A 15,541-nucleotide genomic window follows, 5' to 3' on the forward strand; every position below is an offset into this window, starting at 1 on the left:
ATGTGTGCTTTCTAATCAAGTTATAAAGTGCTCCAGGATTCCACCGGATGAAGCGTATCCTATAAATGCAATTTGTAGTTTCATTTGCCCTCTAGTTGGCTTGGTGATTTAATTCTCAGAGCACTTTACTTTTTAAAGTGTATTTAAAAAGCATCTTTTAACTAGCAGTGGACTTTCTAAACTGCTCTCAGAAGTTTTCAAAACAGTGGGGAAATTCCCCAGCAATTTTCACAAACAACTGCTTCTTACCTGTGGACTCATCTGTGCTTGATACTTTAGACTCTCTTGCTGGCCCTATGCTCCAAGTTGCTGTGCAGTAAAACCCGCTTTCAGCATAATACAAGATACTTTAAGGTTCAGTATTAGATGAGTGTGTGTGTGCCTTATTCAAAATTCCTAACTCTACAATTTAAACACACAAAATGTTTTCTGCAATAACAGGAGTGGCAAACATATTTTAAGTGTATTTATTTTCTGAAAGCATAGAAAGTTAAATACCCATGGTCTCTTTTCCTTAAGGGGCTATAACTTATACACTGTAGAGCAGTAGAAAAATTGTACTTCTTATGTTAGAGGCAGGAAATCTGCTTGGTATCTGCATAAGATCCTACAGCTGTGACCAAGGCACACTGGCACTCTGAAAAACCATCAATGCGATGATGGAAAGCAGGGGTAAGCACAGTTTCCTCACCTGTTAAATAGAGAATTGAACATTCGATGACTTTTTGAAAGTTATCAAATGTCAGCAAGCTATGTAGACAGTCAGGTAACTTACTATTTTTGTTTTGTTTTGTTTTTTTGTCTTTTTTAGGACTGCACCTAAGGCATATGGAGGTTCTCAGGCTAGGGGTCTAATCGGAGCTGTTGCTGCTGGCATACACCAGAGCCACAGCAACGCCAGATCCAAGTCACGTCTACGAACTATACCATACATAGCTCACAGCAACACTGGATCCTTAACCTACTGAGCAAGGCCAGGGATTGAACCGCAACCTCATGGTTCCTGGTCTGATTCGTTTCTGCTGCACCACGACGGGAACTCCGTAGTTAGGTAACTTTATGGTATACTTGGGTGGATACTATGATATGGTCCAATATTGAAATAGCCATCATTTCTTTTTTTGTGTGTGGAGATAGAATTTTAGGGTCAAAAGTTCTTTATAATTCATTTAGATAAACTCTTCATCTAATATGTAAATATTTCCCCATATATTCCTATCCAGTGGAAATCCAGCCTTACTTTAACTTGGCTACTATTTTAGGTCAACCCTTATGGTTAAGATTTTTTTTACCTGTGTTGGCAGTTTTTCTACAACTGGAAAATTTACTAATCAATTACTGTTGTCTTTGTTAGGGAATATAGGTCAAGAAAGAGACTATTGAGTCTACAAACTGAGTTGCTTGGGTTTAGTTTGTAAGGCTAATTTTTTTTCCACAGATGTTTTGAATTTTTCTTAAATTTTAAATTGTAATGAATTGATGAGATTGACAATATAGAAGGCATTGTCATTCACTATTCCAGAGTTTACTATTTTCAGCTCTTTGCGCCAAATGTTTTTGAAATTAATTTTCACTTATCTTTTGATTGGATTTCTTTGCTATCTCCCTTGAGGAAATTCATAGCCCTCCATGCCTCACAGCAATTTAAAGGTGGGCAAAGAGGACTTCAGAGACTCTAGTTATATAATATGTTATTTTTTGGCTACTCCCACAGTATATGGAAGTTTCTGAGCCAAGGATTGAACCCATGCCACAGCAGTTACCCAAGCCACTACAGTTATAATGCTGAATCCTTAACCCACTGCACCACAAGAGAACTCCTGTATAAGACATTTTTGAATGAATGATCTCAGTTGTAGATATGAAATTGGAAGGTTGACTTAGTAATGAGGGCAGAAAGTCACTGAAGTAGATTTCATTTTCTCAAGTTCAGTGTATCACTAGGAGGCATCTCTGAATCGTTACACAATTGAAGAATGACTCAAATACTTCTCATTTATCTTCATAATAGTAAACTCTGTATGATTCACCTGTTCCATTCTTTTGAGATTCTACTGTATTCTTAGACTTGAATAATATGAAGGTCTTTATCATAACTAAAGGAAAGAAATATTACTTTCTTGAGACCCAGCACAGGTTTCTTTGCATTCATGATGTGGTTGCACCATATCTGAAGAAGAGGGATATAAAGGCACCCGACTTATAAGCCAGATTTAGAAGGCATACATTTATCCATTTAGCAAAGCACATGGAAAGTATATCTGTATTTGAACATTGCTCACAAGGAATCAGAGAGGATAATTCAGTTGTTTAATTATAATTCAGGACCATCTGGGGACAGTCCATGGGCACACAGTTCAATCAGGGAATTGGTAGATCATCTTTAGAAACAAGTGAACTTCTCTGGGCATGCTATACTTTCAAAGAGACCAAATATTTTATTTATATTCAAAATATGTAGTTTTAATTTTCATTCATTAAATCAATAAATATTTATTTAGAAATTCCCACTCTGTGCCTGTCTAGGTACTATTACTAGATACTGGGAATACAATAATGAGCAAAAGCATTCAGGGGTTCAAATTGCCATGGCGCGTCTGTGGAAAGGCATACAGGTGGAAATGCTAATGAGTAGAACAAATAGATACAAGTTCTGAGAAGGAAAGAAACAGTTGCCAGGATTTAAGGTGTGTCCTCAGCAGCTTTCCCAAAATGACCCAATTAGTCTGTTTGGGAATCCCAGTCTGACACACCCTTTATCCCTCTTCAGACCAAAGTCATGAGGACTGGATCAAACACCTTGAGTCAAACACCACTGTTAGCCTTCTAACCCTCTCCCTTCACTTCAGAACTACACAGTAGTGGTAAGAGCTTCAGAAGCACATTGAGCAGGTGTACTAGCATGCCTCAGTCAAACATAGACAACAACAAAAAAAGCTTCTGCACAACAATGGAAACCATCAACAGAATGAAAAGGCAACCTACCAAATGGGAGAAAACATTTGCAAACCACATATCCAATAGGACTTAATATCCAAGAAAATAAGATCATGCAATAGGAAAAAAAAAAAAAAAAAGATTACCTGATTTAAAAATGGACGAAAGACCTTAATAGAAATTTCAACAAAGAAGATACACAAAGATATGCAACAACAGTAAACATCAGGGAAATGCGTATCAAAACCAAGATGAAATAGCGCTTCACATTTGTTAGGATAGCTATTATCAAAAAGAGAAGAGATTATAAATGTTGATCCTTTCTTTTGCTTGATCTAGTCTGCTACTGAATTTATCAGTTCAGTTATTGCATTCTTCAGTTCTATGGTTTCAATTTGGTACTTTTTAATATTTTTCCCTGTTTAAATTCTCACTTTGCTCATGCACTGGTCTCCTTACCTCAGTGAGCATCTTTATGACAATTATGTGAACTGTTATCTAAATCCTTATTTATCGGGGAAGTCACTTATCTTGTTTCATTAAGGTTGGTTTGGGGAGATTTATCTTATTTTTTTAATTATAGTTGATTCACCATGTTGTGCTAATTTCTGCTGTACAGCAAAGTGACCCTGTCATATAAATATACACATTCCCTTTCTTGTATTATCTTTCATCATGGTCTATCCCAAGAGACTGGATATAGTTCCCTGTGTTATTCAGTAGGACCTTGTTTACCCATTCTAAATGTAGTTAGTTTTGCATCTACTAACCCCAAACTCCGAGTCCCTCCCACTCGCTGCCCCCTTCCCCTTGGCCGTCACAAGTCTGTTCTCTATGTCTGTGACTCTATTTCTTTTGTTTGGAACATATACCCCATCTCTTCACTATCCTTAGCTCTCTGTGTTGGTTTCTGCCCATTAGATATAATCGGCACCTCTCTGTATCTTGACAAACTGGCCTTGTATAGATAAACCTATCAATCAGCCAGACCCAAGCTCCTGGTTTCCTCTCAAACCTTTGTGATTGTCCAAGCCACTGTCATTATAATTACTGGCTCCCAGAATTCGAGGATCTGCCAAGACCTGTCAGTTTCCCAAAGGCATGAGAAATGTCCTTATGCTGTTCAGGCTCCACGATGACTACTAATTGCCCACCCCTTCCACTCCCCAATGCAGGCTAATTGGAAACTCAACTTTCAGGCAGCAGCTGAGAAAGTCAGGATGTTAGATATATAGTCTAGCCCCTACCAAGGAGATAGGCTGTGTGTTTTGGCCTATTCACTCCATGTTGAATTGGAGGAAATAGTCTCTGGAATTGTTTATGCACCCAAAGAGAACTGCCTTTTTGTTTTGTGTAGTTCCTGGGGACTTATGAATGCCAATCCAGGTCAGCTCCTGTTGCTGGGTAATTTCGCAGTCAGTAACATGCAGGCGACAGCCATAAGAGCTGAAGTGCTAGATATAATGATAAGCTCCTTCCAAGAAGAAACTAGACACTTGGTTTTGTTGTTGGACCAACCTGGAACAAAATGGCAAGAGATGTGCCCACCAGCTCTCTCAGACTTCTGGGAGGATCCCAGTCAGCACTCATAGTAATCAGAAGCCAGAACCTCAAGCAGCCGCTGGGGAGGTATGCAGTCAAATCCCTTGCGAAGACAAAGCAGGAGATGAACATTTGTGTCCACTCCATCTTTGCTTAGCCCTGGGGAGAGAGCTGCAGGACGTGCTTGTGCATTTGAAAATTACTTTTGTTTACTATGCCCATTAGCATCTGTGGAGGCCAAGCCCTGTGGAGGCCAAGCCCTGTGGTGATCTGAAGACCTTGCTCCAGTGGCTGCCTCACAAGTTGGAGGACTAGATGCATGGACAAGCTCCTTCTAGGAAGAAGGCAGAGTCTTAGTTTTATTGTTGGAGTGAGCCAGAAGGGGGAGAGACGGGAAGTGCATGCTGGCCCCTCTGGGCTCCTGGGAGGATCACAGTAGGCAGCCAGATTAAGTCTGATTAGAAGCTGGTACCCTCATCTAATCTTGTAAAGTATGTAGTCAAAATTCCTTCTACGAAAAGACTGGGAAGTGGATATTTTTGCTGCTCCCTCTGCACTGAGTGCTGGAAGGATAGCCACAGCCAGTTTTAAGTGCCCGGTAACAACTGCTTCTCTGTTTGCTATGGTCCTGGGGACTCATGTTGGCTTTCAGGACTAAGTGATTTTGGGACTCATCTTTCCGGTGGCAGCCTTAAAAGTTGAGGTTCTAGGAGTTCCCGTCATAGCTCAGTGGTTAACGAATCCAACTAGGAACCATAAGGTTGCAGGTTCGATCCCTGGCCTTACTCAGTGGGTTAAGGATCCAGCGTTGCTGTGAGCTGTGGTGTAGGTTGCAGACGTGGCTTGGATCCCGAGTTGCTGTGGCTCTGGTATAGGCTGGCGGCTACAGCTCCAATTCGACCTGTAGCCTGGGAACCTCCATATGCCGCGGGAGTGGCCCAAGAAATGGCACCAAAAAAAAATAAATAAATAAATTTAAAAAATTGAAGCTCTAGATGTGTTGAAATTCTCACTTTGCTCCTCAAGGAAATTCAAAACCTAGCTAAGTTTCATCAGGCAGCTGAGAGATGTGTTGAAATTCTCACTTTGCTCCTCAAGGAAATTCAAAACCTAGCTAAGTTTCATCAGGCAGCTGAGAACAACCCACATCAAAATAGGAAAATCTGAGACACTCTTGACAAAAACCCCGTCACTGCCACAGTGCCAGAAAATCAGGAGAACCCCCAACTCCCAGCTTTTCCTTGAGGGGTGAAGGATTTGGATGGGCAAGGGATGTGCCCACCAGCTTGCTCCTCAAGGAAAAACTGGGAGTTGGGGGTTTTGCTCCTAATTTTATGGCACTGTGGCAGGGATGAGATTTTTGTCAAGAGTGTCCCAGACTTCCCTGTTCTGATATGGGTTTTTCTCAGTTGCTGAGAAAACTTGGCTAGTTTGTGGATTTCTTTCAGAGGAAAGGTCTCTGTGTAGCTTTTCAATGTGTCTATGGGAGGACGAAATTCAGGAGCCTCCCATGTCACTATGTCACTATGTTTGTAGCATTCAGATTCCTCTTCTGATAAAAAATGAGTAAGGGCTCACTCATCCTCTGATCACATATCCTATTAGTTAGGTTGAAAAGATGAAAACTACTTTCCAGACTCCCTTACAATTTAGATTTCTTACCTGATTTAGATGCTGATTTAATATTTGGAAGGCTTAAGAGAGGTCACATTAAGAAGCAATGTTTAAATTTCTATGCTCTTTCTTCCTTAATATTAGAGGGTTTCCACAACAGTTTATTTGCAGTTTTACAAGCCTGAATCAGAACCCCAGGAGTATTCTTGAACTTTTAGCTCTAGTATTGTCTCCCGTGAAACAATGCTCTTGTGAGTCAGTCCTGGAAATCATATCTGGAAATCATCCTAAAGACTAAACCTATCACAGTCTCCTTAAGCCCTTCAAGTGATATTCTAGCCACCTAATATTCTGTATTAAAGTTTTTCTTTGAATGTAAATGGCTTCTGTTTTCAACAGCAATAAAATATTTGGTGCAAGACATTAACACTTAAGGAAGATCATCTGGGATTATCCTACCTAGTTTGGATTAAGGCAGAAATGGTGTAATACCACTGGAAGATGGAATACACAGAATAGAGCACATGAAATGACCCCCAAAGTTACTTAAGTTATCATCCAGTCACCTGGAATAAAGGCAAGACTTTGTAAAACCAAGAGATTTCTAAAATGGGCCTTGACAGAGTCAAAGCTGAATACAGAGACTATTAAACTGGACTGGCATCTTATAACTACATCAGGTATACATTAAGGAGGAGGACAAAAGGAAGGAAGGACAGGAGGAAGGGAGGGAAAGAGGAGGATGAAGAGGAGATGGGGGAGAGACAGGACAAGGGATAGGGGAAAAAGGGGTGCTTTAAAGAAAAATGACAAAAATTGAGATTATATATTCTTTGTCTGAGGTATTATCTAGGAACAGAAGCCTGTGACTGCTTTAAAATTATCTCTTATTAGATGATAACGCCTAAAAAATTCAAAGGCACAGTCCGATCATGTAGGCTACCAAATGAAAATATAGATTGAAGTACAGTGTCATCAAGTCTCATATAATTTTATGCAATTATTCAGAAAAAAATTTCCCAGTTGGTACAAATAAACTTAGATGGATTCAAAGGGATCTGAATCTCTGGCCCTCCAAACATACTTATCCTTCTAGGGCAGCAGAAGCAGTCCCTTGTCCCTGTCTTATTAGGCTGATTCTACTTTGAAGATCCTGTCAATCTTCACATGAGGTAACTTTGTAAGCAAACACTGGCTCTCCTCATGACAGGGCAATCAAAGCATTGCCTGCAGACTTAGAACAGGCAGACCTCACATACCCAGGGGCCAAAAACAAAATCCAAACATTTTCAGGATTTTGCTCCTTGGCATCAATCTAAAGAATCTGTGCAACAACAGCCTCCTGGGGTCCCCAACAGGAAAAGAGTTTCAAATTTTTCAATTAGATCAAATTCATCCATGTGTGCACATTTTCCAGAGATTTGTAATTCAATGTTCTAGCTCAAGTATCCGGGGGTGCTTTGGACTCAAGACTGGCTTACATGGAATGACAGATACATTCCAGGAAATTCTCAGCATGTTATAGAAAGAGGAATATAAAAATCTGGGAAGATAAGAATAACAGAGTAGATTTATTATCTACAGCTTACTTACCCAAACTGAAATCATATCTGTAAGAGAACCCAGAGAGCACACCTGCATTTACCAAAGCACTGAGAAATGTCCAAGTGAGAGAAGCACCAGATTACTATAAAGCTCTACAGAGGTTCCCCTTATAGGCCAGCAGTAATTGTGGGAAATGCTGCCATTTAAATGGTTTGACTAATTTCACTGAGTTGATGGATCCCTAAAAGAGAATTGTGTTGGTGAATTTTATGTCTCAGTTTCAACAGGATATTCAGTTATATAATTAAACACTAATCCTGAATTCTTTGTGAAGGTATTTTGTAGATAAAGTTAACATCTATAATCAGTTGCCTTTCTGTGAAGGAGATTAACCTAGATAATCTGGGTGAACCTCACCCAATCAATTGAAAGCCTTAAGAACGAAACTGGAGGAGAGTGACATCCCCAAGATGGCGATACAGGTTGTTCCCGACTTCTCTCTCCCTCACAACTAACAACCATTCAAGAACAAGACACCACTGAAACAATCATACAACAAAAGGGTAAAGCTGAAACAGTCCCCTGAACCAGAGTTCAAAACACATTGTATTATAATTAGTAAGAGAAGTGGCTACAAGTTAACTACATGGCCCCTTTCCAAGCCTAGCTCAGCATCATGAAGAGAGGTCTCCCCTGAACCTCTGGTTCCTCCCGAGGGAAAAGAGACCAGGCCCTTCCAGCACTGCAGATTACTTTGTGGGAGTCCTTGCTTTGATCCCACACCACTCGGATTGCAGGGGCATCTGTGGGGCCCAGCCTCTAGGAATCTCACTAGAATGGATAGAGGAAAGGTTCTTGCAACAAGCAGCACATGGAGCTTGACAGACAGGGCTCATACTTGCAGTGCCCAAGTAGATCCCAATCAGAGGCTTTGCTCATCCATAAAACCAAGCTGATGGTACACTATGACCAGGAAACTCAGCAGGGTGCAGATCTGCCTGATTTGGATTCTCAAACAAGGAGTTTTATTGGCCCTAGAGGCTGGTTTTGCCCACACCCAGCAAAGGAGCTGAGTCATAGCTCCACCTGCTGTAAAGTGTCTTCTAGCCACATCTGACTAGAGGGGCTGGCAGAAACATCTTGAAGCTGTGCAGCCCAGCAACCCTCACACCAAGAGGTGGGCAGGCAGAGCTGATTGCTCCCAGAGCAAAGCCAATACTGGGTATGGAGAGTTCCCCTGCTGTGCATAGGTAGGGTAATTAATTCAAAGCCAAGGCTGAGGGTAGCAACTAGCCCCTCCCCCTTGGAGAACCTGTTTGGGAAACTGAGAATTGCCTGGGATGGATCCTCCCCTATACACTCAAGCAAGAGAGCTGAGACATAGCCCCACTCACTGCGGCTCACAGTCCCATGTGACCAGCAGGGCTGGCAAGAACCCAGGGGTGCTCAAGCCAAGAGAAGAGAGGATGGAGTAGATGGATTATAGAACAAGGCCAGTGGTACTCTTTGGCCAGGGAGCCTGGGGCATAGGTCAGCTTGAGTTAAGATAACAAAGAGCTTTATAAGCTTTAGAGGTGCTTTTCTCTCTGCACCCATGCAGGCAAACTAATTCATAGCCCTACTTATTGCTGCATACACCATCAGCCTGCATGACCAGCGAACAGAACTAGAGTGCAGGGAAGCTCTGTAGCCCATCCAACAATGCTGCTTACAGTAGCACTTGAACAGGTGGTACAGCCCATGGCTTTCCCCATCCACAGAGCAAAACCAGGGAGTTCAGTGCACATTGTTGCCTGATTCAGATCTCCAAACAATGAGCCATACAGATCCTGGGGCCCATCCTGCAATGAGCCATACAGTCCTGGGGCCCATCCTGCACATCTGCTATTGAATACAGTACTCAGTCTCAATCATCTTGTAAGCCTGATCAGAGAATCCAGGCAACCATGAAGCCTATCTTATGGCCTCACTTGGGTAGCAGACCAAACTAGCAGCCTATCCAATTGTTCTCAGCCAGTGGCAACCTCCTCCTAACGCCCAACCTCAGAGCTCAAATATTTGCCTTCCACCACAAATAGACCATAATAGCAGGTCTCTCCTGCCAAAAGACATTACCAGCAGATATTCCCAGAAACCTAAACTGAGCTGAATGGTAAAGATCTGCCTCTGCCAAAGCAAACCCATAAAAGTCCGGAAGAGGAGCCCAATTACTAAAATATATAGATACTAACATATGGAAACAAGGATCATGAAAAACCAGGTAAATATGACACCATCAAAGGACACTAATAAAGCCCTAATAACTGATCTCAAAGAAATGAAGCTCTGTAAACTGTCAAAGGTTTCAGAATAATTCTCTTTAAAAAAAGTGCAGTGAGGGAGTTCCCATCATGACTCAGTGGTAAGGAACCCAACAAGGATCCATGAGGATACAGATTCGATCCCTGGCCTCTTAAGTGGTTTAGGATCTGGCATTGCCACGAGCTGTGGCATAGGTCACAGACTCAGCTTGGATCCCACAGCATTGCTGTAGCTGTGATGTAGGTCAGCAGCTGTAGCTCCGATTGGACCCCTAGCCTAGGAACTTCCATATGTTGCACATGCGGCCCTAAAAAAAAAAAAAAAGTGTAGAGAACTATAAGAACAAAGACAACTAAACAAAATTAGGAGAACAATGTATAAACAAAAAGAGTAGTTTGACACATAGAAACTATCCCAATAAACCCCAACAGAAACCCTAGAGTTCAATAATACAATACAATAAGGGAACAAAAGAATTCAAAAGAATTCAACAGAGAGTTGAAAGTAGACCCAACCATGCAGAAAAAAGAATCAGCAATCTAGAAAATAGTGCATTAGAAATTATCCAGTCAGAGAAGCAACAAGAAAAAAAGAATGAATAATAATGCAAAAAGTCTGAGATATGTAAAAGACAATGGGGAAAAAAACAAACAATATTCACATTATGGGAATTCCAAGAGAAAATAAAGGGACAGAAGATATATACGAAGCAATAAGGGGTAATAATTTCCCCAACCTGGGGAGAAAAATAGACATCTAGATCCATGAGGTCCAAAAAGTCCCTAAACAAGTTAAAAGTCAAAGACATAAGAAGAATTTTAAATGAAGTAAGAAAAGAGAGAGAAATTATGCACATGTGAATTCATGTAAGACTAGAGGTAGATTTTTCAACAGAAACATTTCAGGCTAGGGGAGAATGGGATCACATACTCAAAATATTGACAGAAAAAACTGTCAACCAAGAACACTATACCTGGTGAAGGTATCATTTGAAATGAAGGAAAGCTACTTCCCTGAATAAACAAAAGCTGAGGGAGTTCATTACCACTTGACCTGACTTTGAAGAAATGCTAACAGGAGTTCTTTGAGTGGAAGTAAAAGGACACTAATTAACATAATAAAAAACAGAAAAAGCTAGCATAAAACTCACTGGTAAAAAATAGTAAAATGGTAAATATACACAGTAAAAGTCAAATTCTGTAATGTGGTAATGGTGGAGCATAATTCACATACAGTTCTAGTTTAAACGTTCAGAAAAAACATGTAGTAGAAATAATCATATCTGTAATATGTTATGAATATTGTAACAGCAATAACCTAATATATAAGAAGAGTGTAGAGTTTAGAAATTTTATTGAAGTTTTTATCAGCTTAAAATAGGGTGTTAGGATTTTTAAGATATTTTATGCAAGCTTAATGGTTACAAGGGAAAAACCTACAACAATTACCCAAGAAAGCAAGATAAAGAAGTCAAAGCTCACTGTGCCAAAATACACCAAAATACCAAAAAAAGATAGCAGGATAAGAAATAAGGAAAAATGAATCTATAAAATAACCAGAAAACAATTCACAAAATGGCTGTAATATGTCCTTCCTTATAAATAATTACTTTAAACATACTTTGATAAAATTCTCCAATCAAAAGACAATAGCTGAACGGATCCAATAACATGTTGCCCACAAGAGAACTGTGTTAGCCTTAAAGGTGATGCCAGAAAGATGTTACTGGAATCCAGGTTCTTGTTCACAGAGCCAAAGATTAAACTTCACAAACACATAGGCAGCAAGCAAGCAAAGTCTTTATTACAGGAAAGCAAACAGCTCCCAGGACAGCTGGGAGGAGGGAAAAGAGCCCCACTTCTCTATTGTCCTATAGGGGTTTTTGTCCCTTAAAGATGGGTGTTACCTACGTGGGGTCCAAAAAGATGTGGTTTGCTTGCATTGGCCCTGCCCAATTACCTATATCAATCATTGTCCAATAGGGGTTTTAGAGGTGGAAATGTCCTGTAAGTCTCATGGTTTCTTGGCCTTTCTCTTCCCATAGACTGAGTCACAGGGGGTTGGAGATTAATGTCCCTCTGGGCATAGGTACACTCCCTATAGTAAGCAAGGCCTAAGGGGATGTTACTCCATGAAGTCATTAAACCACAAATGTTAATCAATAGTGGTATCAAATAATGCATCAAAGCCCATGCTCCTACACTGACTATCTGGGTTATTATTCTGCCTCAATCGCATTAAGAGACTAAGAGGAAAGGGACAGAAAAGGTCATGTCAAGCAAATGAGAACTACAAAAATGCAGAAATAGCTATACTTTAGTAGAAAAAATAGATTTTAAACTAAAAATAGTAAAAAGAGACAAAGATGTCTCACATAATGATAAACAGCTCAATCCGTCAAGAAGATATAACAATGTCAATATTATATGTCTAACATTGAAGCACCCAAATACATAAAGCAAAAACAGAGCTAAAAGCAGAAATAAACAGTAACAAAATAAACAGTAACAACAATAAAAGTAACAAAATAAACAGTTCAGTTATGGACTGAACACCTATTCTCAACAATGGACAGATCTTCCAGATAGAAAATCAATATGGAAACAGTAGATTTGAATAACACTATAGACCAAATGGGCCTAACAGGCCATATATAATCAGAACACTCTATCCAACAACAGCAAAATATACATCCTTCTCAAATACATGTGGAACACTTTCTAGTATAAATCATATTTGAGGCCATAAAATAAGTTTTAGAAACTTCAAGAAGATTTAAATCATGCCAAATATCTTTTCTGACCACAATGCCATGAAACTAGAAAAGAGCAAAACTGGAAAAATAAGAAAAAAATAAGTAAAAAATTAAAAAATTAAGCAAAAATAAATAAACAAACAACAAAAAAAAGCAAAACTGGAAAATTAAGAGCAAAACTGGAAAAATCACAAACATATGGAAATGAAGCAACACTCTCCTGAACAGTTGATGGATCAAAGGAGAAATTAAAAAAGAAATTTAAAAGTTTCTTGTAATAAATAAAAAGGAAACAAAACATACAAGAATGTATAGGATGTAGCAAAAACAATTCTAAGAGAGACCTTCACAGCAATGAACACCTACTGTAAGAAGCAAGGAAGATTCCAAATAAACAACCTAACTCTATGCCTTAAGGAATCAGAAAAAGAACAACAAACTGAGCCCAAAGTTAGTGGAAGAAAGGAGATTTTACAGACTAGAGCAGAAATAAATGAAATAAAGGACAGGAGAACAATAGATAAGATTAATTAATATCTGGTTATTTGAAAAGATAAATTGACAAGCCCTTAGCTCGACTAAATGAGGAAAAGAAAGAACTAAAGTCAATAGAATTATGAATAAAGATAAGACATTACAATGGTTACCAAAGAAATGTAAAGAATCACAGTAGGCTACTATGAATTAAACTGCAAAAAAAAAAAAAAACAAAAACAAAAAAAAACAAAAAAACCAAAAAAACCCAAAAAACTGGACAATCTAAAAGAAATAAAAAATTCTTACACTTTTTAAATGTCAGTGAGTCACTTTTTTTTATTATTCTCCTGTGTTTATCATAAGCAGGGTAGGGATTGTTTTCTTCAAAATGCTTTTCCTGAGCCAAAAGAACTCCAGCCTCTGTGCCCATGAGTGGGCCTCTGGCACATGTCATACCTCTGGAAAGGATAGAGTAGGCAGGCAGGACCCTGCCCATAGATCTCCCCAGGCTAGATCTGCCAGCCTAGGTCTTTCTGAAAAAGAAACCAAAACCCCAAAGAGCAAAGCACCCATCTCCCAGGATCATGAGGCTAAGTTTGCACCTCTACTCTCCCACAGACTACCTTCTCTTCCTGTCTAGAAACTTTTCCCTCCTTCTTGCCCCCTTTCCTCAGACTTCTCTATGTTCCTCTCATGAGAATTTCAGTCCCAACCTGTCTGGCTTCCTGTGTTGCCCTAGCAGATGATTTCATGTTTATTGCTCTTATACTTGTATGTAGAAATATACAACTCAGCAATACTGAATGAGGAAAAAATAGAAAATCTGAATAGACCAATTATTAGTAAGGAGATTGAAGCAGAAATCAAAAATCTAATAAAGAAAAGCCCAGGACTGTTTGGCTTGACTAGAGAATTTTATCAAACATTTAAGGAAGAATTAATGCCAATTCTTCTAACATTCTTTCAGAAAAATCTAAGAGCAGGGAACATTTACAAACTAATTTTACAAGGCCAGCATTATCCTGATACCAAACACTACTAATAAAGAAAACTATAGGCCAATATCTCTGATAAATACAGAAGTAAAAATCCTCAACAAAACACTAGCAAATCAAATTCAACAACACACTAAAAAGATCACTGACCATGATCAAGTGGGATTTTCCCTGCAATGCAAAGATGGTTCAATATATGCAAAATTAGAGTGTTACATCACATTAGTAGAATAAAAGAAAATAATCATATGATCATCTCAAAAAATGTAGAAAAAGGCTTTGACAAAATTGAATATTCATTCATGATGAATACTCTTAACAAATTAGGCACAGAAGGAAAATATCTCAATAAAGACCATATATGGAGTTCCCCCATGAGGATGCATGTGGGTTTGATCCCTGGCCTCCCTCTGAGAGTTAACAATCCCGATGTTGCTTCAAGCTGCATAAGCATAGGTAACAGATGCAGCTCTGATCTGGTATTGCTGTGGGTGTGGTATAGGCCAACAATTGCAGCTCCAATTTGACCCCTAGCCTGGGAACGTCCATATGCCACAGGTGTGATCCTTAAAAAATAAATAAATAGATAAATGAATAAATAAATAAAGGCTATATATGACAGGCTCACAGCTAACATCATACTCAATGATAAAAGGCTGAAAGCATTTCCTCTGAGATCAGGAGCAAGGCAAAGTGCTCATTCTCACCACTCCATTCATAGTCCTGGAAGTCCTATCTGGAGGTATTAGGTAAAAAAATAAATAAAAGGTATCAGAATTGGAAAGGGAGAGGTAAAACTGTGTCATCTGCAGATGGCATAAACTTATACATAGAAAATCCTAAAAACTCAACCAAAGAACTCTTATATCTAATCAATGAATTGACTAAATTTTCATGATAAAATTAACATACACATATCAGTAGTATTTCTATACACTAACAACAAATTTCATGAAAAATATAGAAGTTGATACAATTTACAACAGCATCAAAACAAGTAAAATACTCAGGAATAAATTTAACCACAGAGGTGAAAGATCTCTCCTATGAAAACTATAAAACACTGATGAGAAAAACTGAAGATGACACAAATAAATGAAAAGGTACCACCTGTTCATTGATTGAAAAATTACTGTTCTTAATATGACAATACTATCAAAAGCTATCTATAGATTCAATACAATCTCTATCAAGATTCCAATAGCATATTTTTTAATAGTTATTTCCCCAATATACTTTTTATTCTACCTTACAGTATGGTGACTCAGTTACACATACATGTACACATTCTTCTTTCTCACATTATCATGCTCCATCATAAGTGACTAGATGTAGTTCCCAGTGCTACACAGCAGAATCTCATTGCCAATCCATT

General features: G+C 39.0%; 1 long non-coding RNA gene across 1 annotated transcript in view; it reads right to left on the reverse strand.

Annotated features, from left to right (window-relative positions):
* The window catches only part of LOC110256435 (uncharacterized), a 91,442-nt gene that overhangs the window by 42,388 nt on the left and 33,513 nt on the right, over positions 1-15,541 (reverse strand). The gene's annotated exons all lie outside the window — the stretch shown is intronic.

This window comes from Sus scrofa, chromosome 13, assembly GCF_054392235.1.
Source record: "Sus scrofa isolate SSC_HxYL_T2T_F1_AM1 chromosome 13, Sscrofa_HxYL_maternal_Yorkshire_Landrace_v2.0, whole genome shotgun sequence".
In the NCBI taxonomy this organism is placed as follows: Eukaryota; Metazoa; Chordata; class Mammalia; order Artiodactyla; family Suidae; genus Sus; species Sus scrofa.